Below are 7,492 nucleotides of genomic sequence, written 5' to 3' on the forward strand. Positions count from 1 at the left end.
CAGGAACAGATAAGGAGAGAACAATATACTCAGACAGAAGCAACTCAAAGCACTGTTCCGGAGTCTGAGGAGGGACAGTCAAGAATTTGGAAACCGTTCAGGCAGAAGAAGGTAAAGAGGTAAAAAGACCTGAAAAGGATCAGATAGGCATAGAAACGCAAGTTCGGGATACAGAAGAAAAACCAGACATCACTAATCCTGAACAGGGTCAGATTAGGGTAGATGAACCCATCCAGGCAGAACAGGCCAAAACAATAAGCCCTGGACAAGGTCAGATAGTGAAGAAATCTGAGGACGAAGTTGATCAAGTTGTGCAAAGATCTAAAGAAAATAAAAGGAGTCTTGAAGAACCTGGCAGTGCAGTAAAGTTTAAGAAAAGTCGGAAAGGTGATGATTGGCCGAGAATTATCAAGAGACTGAGATATCGACTTTAGACAATCAATGAAGAACCTGATCAAGTAAATGAAGTAACTAGTCAATCTGGACCTTCCAAAGTAATACCAAAGTGAAGGAGTCAAAGATTGAAGACGTTAAATAACAAGTTCAAGGGTCCTGAATGGACATATGTTATTCTTGAAGACTTTTTAAACCTCGATATAAATGAAGAAAGTGATGAAGAACTGAATGTTGAACAAGTTAAAGAAGAAGTAAGACCGACCTGAAAGAGAAAGGCACCTAAGGTGTTAACTCATACAAGGTTCTGAAGTTAAGAAGATATAATCTTCTTGCCCAAGATGTCTGATAATAATGTTGCCGGAAAACCAAAACAAAGCTGTATAAAGAAGTGTTGTAGGATCTGTATATGTATTTTAATATTAGTCCTCATAATATGGGTGATATTAGCAATTCCGTATCTAATGGTTACTGACAAACAAAATAGTACTAACCCTCCTTCCGAAGTTGCAAACCTTAAAGGATATAGAGGAGACTTAGAAACACCAGATGAGTTAGATTTACACCACACTGTAGATAAGAATGAAACTGATTTAAATGTATTTGCAAATCTCTTAGTACATTATGTAGAAACTATGGAAGTTAGTGATTGTTATGTTTGCATGAAATTGCCAAGCTCAGTAGCTGAAGGGGTAACTTATCATCATTTACCCTTGACATATGGTATTTCATGTACTGTACTAGCTAGTTTATTCTATAGGACTGGAAAGCTGCAGTATTATTATTCAAATGTAGATGTAATATTTTCAGAAGTTCCCATGCGAAAGAGCATGAACCCATGTCCTTAGTACTAGAGACTCACAATTCATGGGTGAATATTTCCTAACAATGAAGACAATAGATATAGCTGATGCACATAAATGAAACTTAACCTGTAAATTGCATGAAGAATTTAGTAGAAAATAGGAGAAAGGATTTCCAAAGAAGAGCCTCTGAACCGAAACCACAGATACCTAAATGGGCTGAAAGGGAAGACCTTTTAGTAACTGGCAAGACTCATGCTGCTATGTCTTTGGACTTTGAAAAGAAAGGGAAAATCTGTCTCCATAGACTTAAAACAGAATATAACAACGTATTTATTGGTTCCAGTGAATGTGAACATAACTTCTTAGTAATTGGGGGTTGGGGACTAAAAGGAGGAACGGATCCTGTATTTCCTGGAATTTATTATATTTGTGGAAACAAAGCCTATTTTAGGTTACCTGATCACTGGTATGGGAGTTGCTATTTCGGAATAGTATTCCCTAAAGTCTATCATGTTAAAAGAATCACTGGAAGCAATAACGACAGTAGTGGACTAACAAGATATAAAAGAGCTAGTTTTTCAGAAATAGTCGGTGATATATTTGGTGCATTGATACCTTCAGTGGGAGTTCTGCTAAATTCTCGGAAAATGTGTCAATTGTCAACAGTAGTGAATCGGTTATCTACTGAAACTGCTGGAGGATTTCTGCTGATCAATACAGAATGAGTTGCTGTCAGATCTATGGTTTTGCAAAATCGACTTGCCCTTGATATCTTATTAGCAAAATAGGGTGGCGTCTGTAAAATTCTGAAAGCGCGTTATTGTTGCACGTATATACCTGATAAAAGTGTAGAAATTGGAAGATATATTAAAAATATTATACAGTTGGAAGAAGAACTGAAACCACTGGAGGTTGACAGTGTATGGAAGAAAATAACAAATAGTTTTTCCACTATTAGTAGTTGGATTTCTAAAATAGGTAAAGGTATTTAAGTCAAATATTATTGCCATCACATTGCTAGCTTTAATGATAATGTGTTGTCGTAAATGCAGTGGGAAAAGGAAAAGGTACGAAGAGAAAGAGAAAGGCAGAAAAAGAAAATTAGAACAAATACGACTTGAAGAATTGAAGGGAAATATTTACAAAAGAATTAAAGGATCACAATTTAAGAAAGACAAGGAAAGGAATAAAAGATTTGAAGACATTGAAATGGTAGAATGCTAAAGTTGGCATCTGATTTAAATAGAATTTAGTGCTGGCATAAAATGCCATCAGAGAGGGGATTGATGGAGCAAGGTTTCACATCAAAAGAAACTTGCTTGTATGCAATACTCTCGAATAACCTGTAATACTATAACCAACCTGTCCGTGAGTACTAAAATTGCACCACAATTTACATAATCATTTCTAGGGGAAGCTTTTCTATGTGCTGTATTAATAAGTAACTCGAGTGTACTAAAAATGGCTGCTTAAACGCGGGAACTCTTCTGCGCATGCGTCTACCACATCACGTGGTGTGACGTTCTTCTGTCGCTAGGGGGAAATCTATGCATCTGCGCAATAGCTTCTAATATGGCTGCTTCAAAGTAACATACTGTCACGAGGAGAGCTGGGGTGACAGACTACAGGGGGCGGACTGGTGGGAGGTGCCGGAGATCACGGACAGTGTCATTTGTGATTTTCAGGAAGACGAGTGGAATGTAACAAGAACGGAGGAAACATCCCCGGACGTATTCCCCTTTAACTGGAATCAGCTCCCTGGTATGCACGCCCCCAACAATGACGTGGACGACGGACACCCAATAAGATCGGAGGCAGATAGAGCAGTAGTGTGTGGCTACACAGGAGCGGGAGAAGGAGATTCGAGGAGAGAGGAGACGGGAGAGACTACGCGAGAGACTACAGCGAAGGAGAGGTCGGAGACGGGAGAGACAGCGTCGAAGGAGAAGTCGGAGAAGGGAGGACTCCGCACCCACGTTTCGCCGAGCCGCGCCCACGGAGGAGCGTGGCTGACCCAGGTGCGTGAACGCTTCACGGGCTGGGTAGGGAGGAGGGAGAAGGCAGAGTAAGAACATAACTGTCTCTCGCCGCCACACTTGTAAATATTGAGAGTACTTGACCCTATCTGTTTCCCCCCCTCACTTGCACTCCCGACCCTGAGCACACCGATCGTTTAGAGAGGGTAGGAGGCTTGACACAAGAGCACCGGTGTGTATCCCTCACGTCCCCGGCCCTGGTCATTTCCATACCTAGTCATCGGACTGATCATAGCCTCTGTTGTTTTTGTCTCCCCTGTGTTGGCGTGGTCGGCTACGAGAGTCCTCGGACGTCCACTACCGTGACCTGTCCTTTGGCCAACCCTCTCCGAGGCGAACCGGGAACAAGAACCACTGAGGAGCGAGGCGCCACAACCTGGATAAAAAGCACAGACCCGTACTGTCAAAAATAAAACCCTCACTTACTAGACGCCATGTCCTGAGTCGTCTGTCCGAATCGCCCACAGTGGTGGAGAATGCGGGCAGTGACCCCACCATCTGTACTGTGAAGATGGATGCTCTAATTCAGCATATGATCAAAGGACAAGAGAAGTTAGAATGGGCAGTGGAGCAACAAATGGCCTCCGCTAGTGCGGACCGTGAAGTATTCAAGGACACGATCGCTGCCCAGTTGGAAAGACTACAAAAAGCGATAACCGATCCCCAAGTCAGTGCAGTACGGGAACCTAGGGGACCCAGCCATCACACCCCCTCCGGGCTGTCATTGCAGAAGTACATCCCTGGTGAGGACCCCGACGCCTTTCTCACCAACTTCGAGAGGGTGGCCCGTGCATGCAGTTGGCCCCTGGAAAAATGGCCTTTTTTCCTGGCTCCACTCCTGATAGGGGAAGCCCAATCTGCATATCAGGTGGCTAACGCCAACGGGGACACACCGTACGGGACCATTAAAAGCGTCATATTGGATCATCTGGGACTGGATGCGGAGGCATACAGGGTGCGGTTCCGGAAGGAGAAAGGGGGCCCCGGGGAAAACCCCAAAACGCTCTTCTTCCGGCTAAAGATGGCGGACGATAAATGGTTGACCCCGGGAGTAAGTTCCAAGGAGGAGATCATGGAAAAGATCTACTTGGAGCAATATCTCGAGGCCCTACCATATCACACCCAAAGGTGGTTAAAGCAGCATAGTCACCTGACTATACAACAGGCAGTGGAGATGGCTACCACATTTTCCAGAGCGCAACCTAAGGGATTCGGGACAGAAGGGGAGAAGACGCGTAGTATTCCCTACCGAGTAGAACGGAGACCGAAACCCCCGGAACCGCTAAAAAACCGACAGCTACGGCTCGAAGTCCCTGGGCTGAAGGGTCCCCAATGCTTCGAGTGCGGGGAGTGGGGACATATAGCGCGTGTGTGCCAAAAAAAGAGACCAACGGAAGAGCCCATGGAGGTGGGGTACATACCCAAGTCCATTCTCTATACGGCGGAGATGGGGACGGCGTTCCATGTGAGTGTACAGGTAAACGGTAACCCCCTAAAAGCCCTATTAGACTCAGGGTGTAAGCAATCGGTGATACAAGGAACATGGGTGTCTCCTAAACAACTAGTCCCCGAGGCCACCGTACACATCAGGTGTGTACATGGTGACGTGAAACCATACCCAGTGGCTGTCATCTCCATCTTACATCCAGGGAAGGGGTGGAAAACACACATAAGGGTTGGAGTTTTGGACAACCTTCCAGAAGACATCATAATAGGCACAGACAATCCGGACTTTTTGGAGATGTTCAAACGGGTACTCCACAAACCAGGGCAAGGTAGGCCAGAGAGGGAAGAGCTGCCCCCACCATCATCAGCCTTGTTAACCCCCGAACCGTGGCTTATGGACCGGAGTTTCAAGTTCACCCAAGCTAACGACGCTACCCTATACAATGCATGGGAACAAGCACACAGCTCAGCAGACACAGAATCTCCGGGGTACCCCAGATTCCTCGTTGAGTCAGGGCTCCTATACCGACAGGCGTCTCCGTCTGACCCCCACCAGCTTCTAGTACCCACACCCTTTAGGGAACAAATAATGTTCTTTTCCCATGCACACATTCTGGCAGGACATACAGGAACAGAAAAGACAACCCAAACCATACTACGTCATTTTTACTGGCCAGGGATATACCAAGACGTTAAAAACCATTGTCAGGCATGTGAGATTTGCCAGAAAAGGAACACCCACCGGCCACCTGGTGTCCCTTTACAGCCCTTACCCATCATAGGGACGCCATTTGAGAGGGTCGGGATGGACCTCATAGGGCCTTTGCCCCGGACAAAAAAAGGCCACTTATACGTGTTGGTGATAGTAGATTACGCCACTCGCTTCCCCGAGGCCTTCCCCCTATGGACCCCCAACACCCGTAACATAGCCGACTGTTTCTTGGAGCTGTTTTCCAGAGTGGGGTTCCCGAAAGAAATACTAACAGATCAGGGAACCCCGTTCGTTTCTAGACTCATGAAAGAGGTATGCCGCTTACTAGATCTCCGCCACATCCGTACGTCGGTGTACCATCCCCAGACGGATGGCCTAGTCGAGTGGTATAACGGCACTCTAAAGAACACGCTCAAGAAGATGTTGGAGGTGGAGGACCAGAGTGGGACAGGCTATTACCCTTGGCCTTATACGTTATCCGAAGCCAAGTACAAAGTAGCCTTGGATGCTCTGCCTTTGAGCTATTGTATGGACGTAGACCTCGCAGTCTCCTAGAGATGACCAAGGAAGCATGGGAGAAGGAGGAGACATTGGAAGCCAGAGAGATGCTAGAGTATACCCAAACCTTAAAAACTAAACTGGGGAAACTCAGAGATTTGGCATAGCCAAAAGCCAAGTGAAACAGGCCGCATATTACAATCGAGGAAAGAAATGGCGGACCTTGGCCGTGAACGATTGGGCCCTGGTTTTACTCCCTAACAGCATGAACAAATTGAAGAACGAATGGAAAGGCCCTTTTCGGGTCACTGAAGTCATCGGGAAGACTACGTACAAATTACAGTTGTCACCCAGTCGGACCCAAGTGTATCATGTGAATATGTTGAAGAAATGGATAGGTCCTCCTCCGAAGACCGCCTCCCTTTCCCTACCTACCAAGGGGACAGAGGGGGATACTTTACAACACTTGCCGATCAACGACGAGTTAAGTCCAAAGGAGAAGACCGAGCTCATCGAGGTCCTACAAGCGCACGCCCCCGTTTTTTCAGACCTACCAGGTCGAACCCATCTCGCCGAACATAAAATAGAGACAACCCCGGGAAAGGTCGTCAAACTACGTCCTTATAGGATCCCTGAGGCACGAAGAAAAGCAGTACAACAGGAAATCAAAGAGATGCTGCGGTTGGGTGTTGTCAAACCTTCCAGGAGTGAGTGGTCCTCACCAATAGTGATGGTGCCTAAACCCGATGGCAGCATAAGATTCTGCATGGACTTCCGGGCATTGAATAGTATCTCCTCCTTCGACACCTATCCTATTCCTCGTATCGACGAGCTGATTGAGAAACTAGGAGACGCCAGTTACATCTCAACCATCGACCTAACGAAAGGGTACTGGCAAGTACCCTTAAGAGAGGAGGATCGGAAGAAAACGGCGTTTTCGACTCCCGAAGGCTTATTTGAATTTACGGTTCTACCCTTCGGGTTGCATGGCGCCCCGGCCACCTTCCAGAGACTCATGAACAACCTCCTGCAGAATTACCAGTCCTTTTCATCAGCATACCTAGACGATATTGTAATATTCAGCCCGGACTGGAACACACATCTCCAACATCTACACACCATCTTTTTGGCACTAAGAAACGCCGGCCTACATATTAATGCCAAAAAGTCCTGGATGGCGTTCCAAAAAGTGAAGTATTTAGGGTACGTCTTAGGTCATGGCCTTATAGCCCCCCAAAGCGAGAAGGTAAAAGCTATCACAGATACACCTTTCCCTTCGTCAAAAAAAGAGATGAGAGCCTTTCTGGGGTTAATTGGGTATTACAGACGCTTTATACCCAACTTCGCCGAAGTGGCCAGCCCCCTGACAGATACCCTGCAGAAACATGTGAGCCCCCAGGTCTTCCACCGACCTACTACCCAGATGTTACAGGCCTTTAACTCACTGAAGCAAACCATCACCTCAAGTCCAGTGCTAACATCCCCTGACTTCTCTAGCCCCTTCATTTTGCACACTGAGGCATCAGATCACGGGTTGGGAGCCGTGTTATCACAAGTAACGGGGGAGGGGGTAGAACATCCAGTACTTTACATCAGCAGGA

Source organism: Triturus cristatus, chromosome 10 (genome assembly GCF_964204655.1).
Source record: "Triturus cristatus chromosome 10, aTriCri1.1, whole genome shotgun sequence".
Taxonomy (NCBI): Eukaryota; Metazoa; Chordata; class Amphibia; order Caudata; family Salamandridae; genus Triturus; species Triturus cristatus.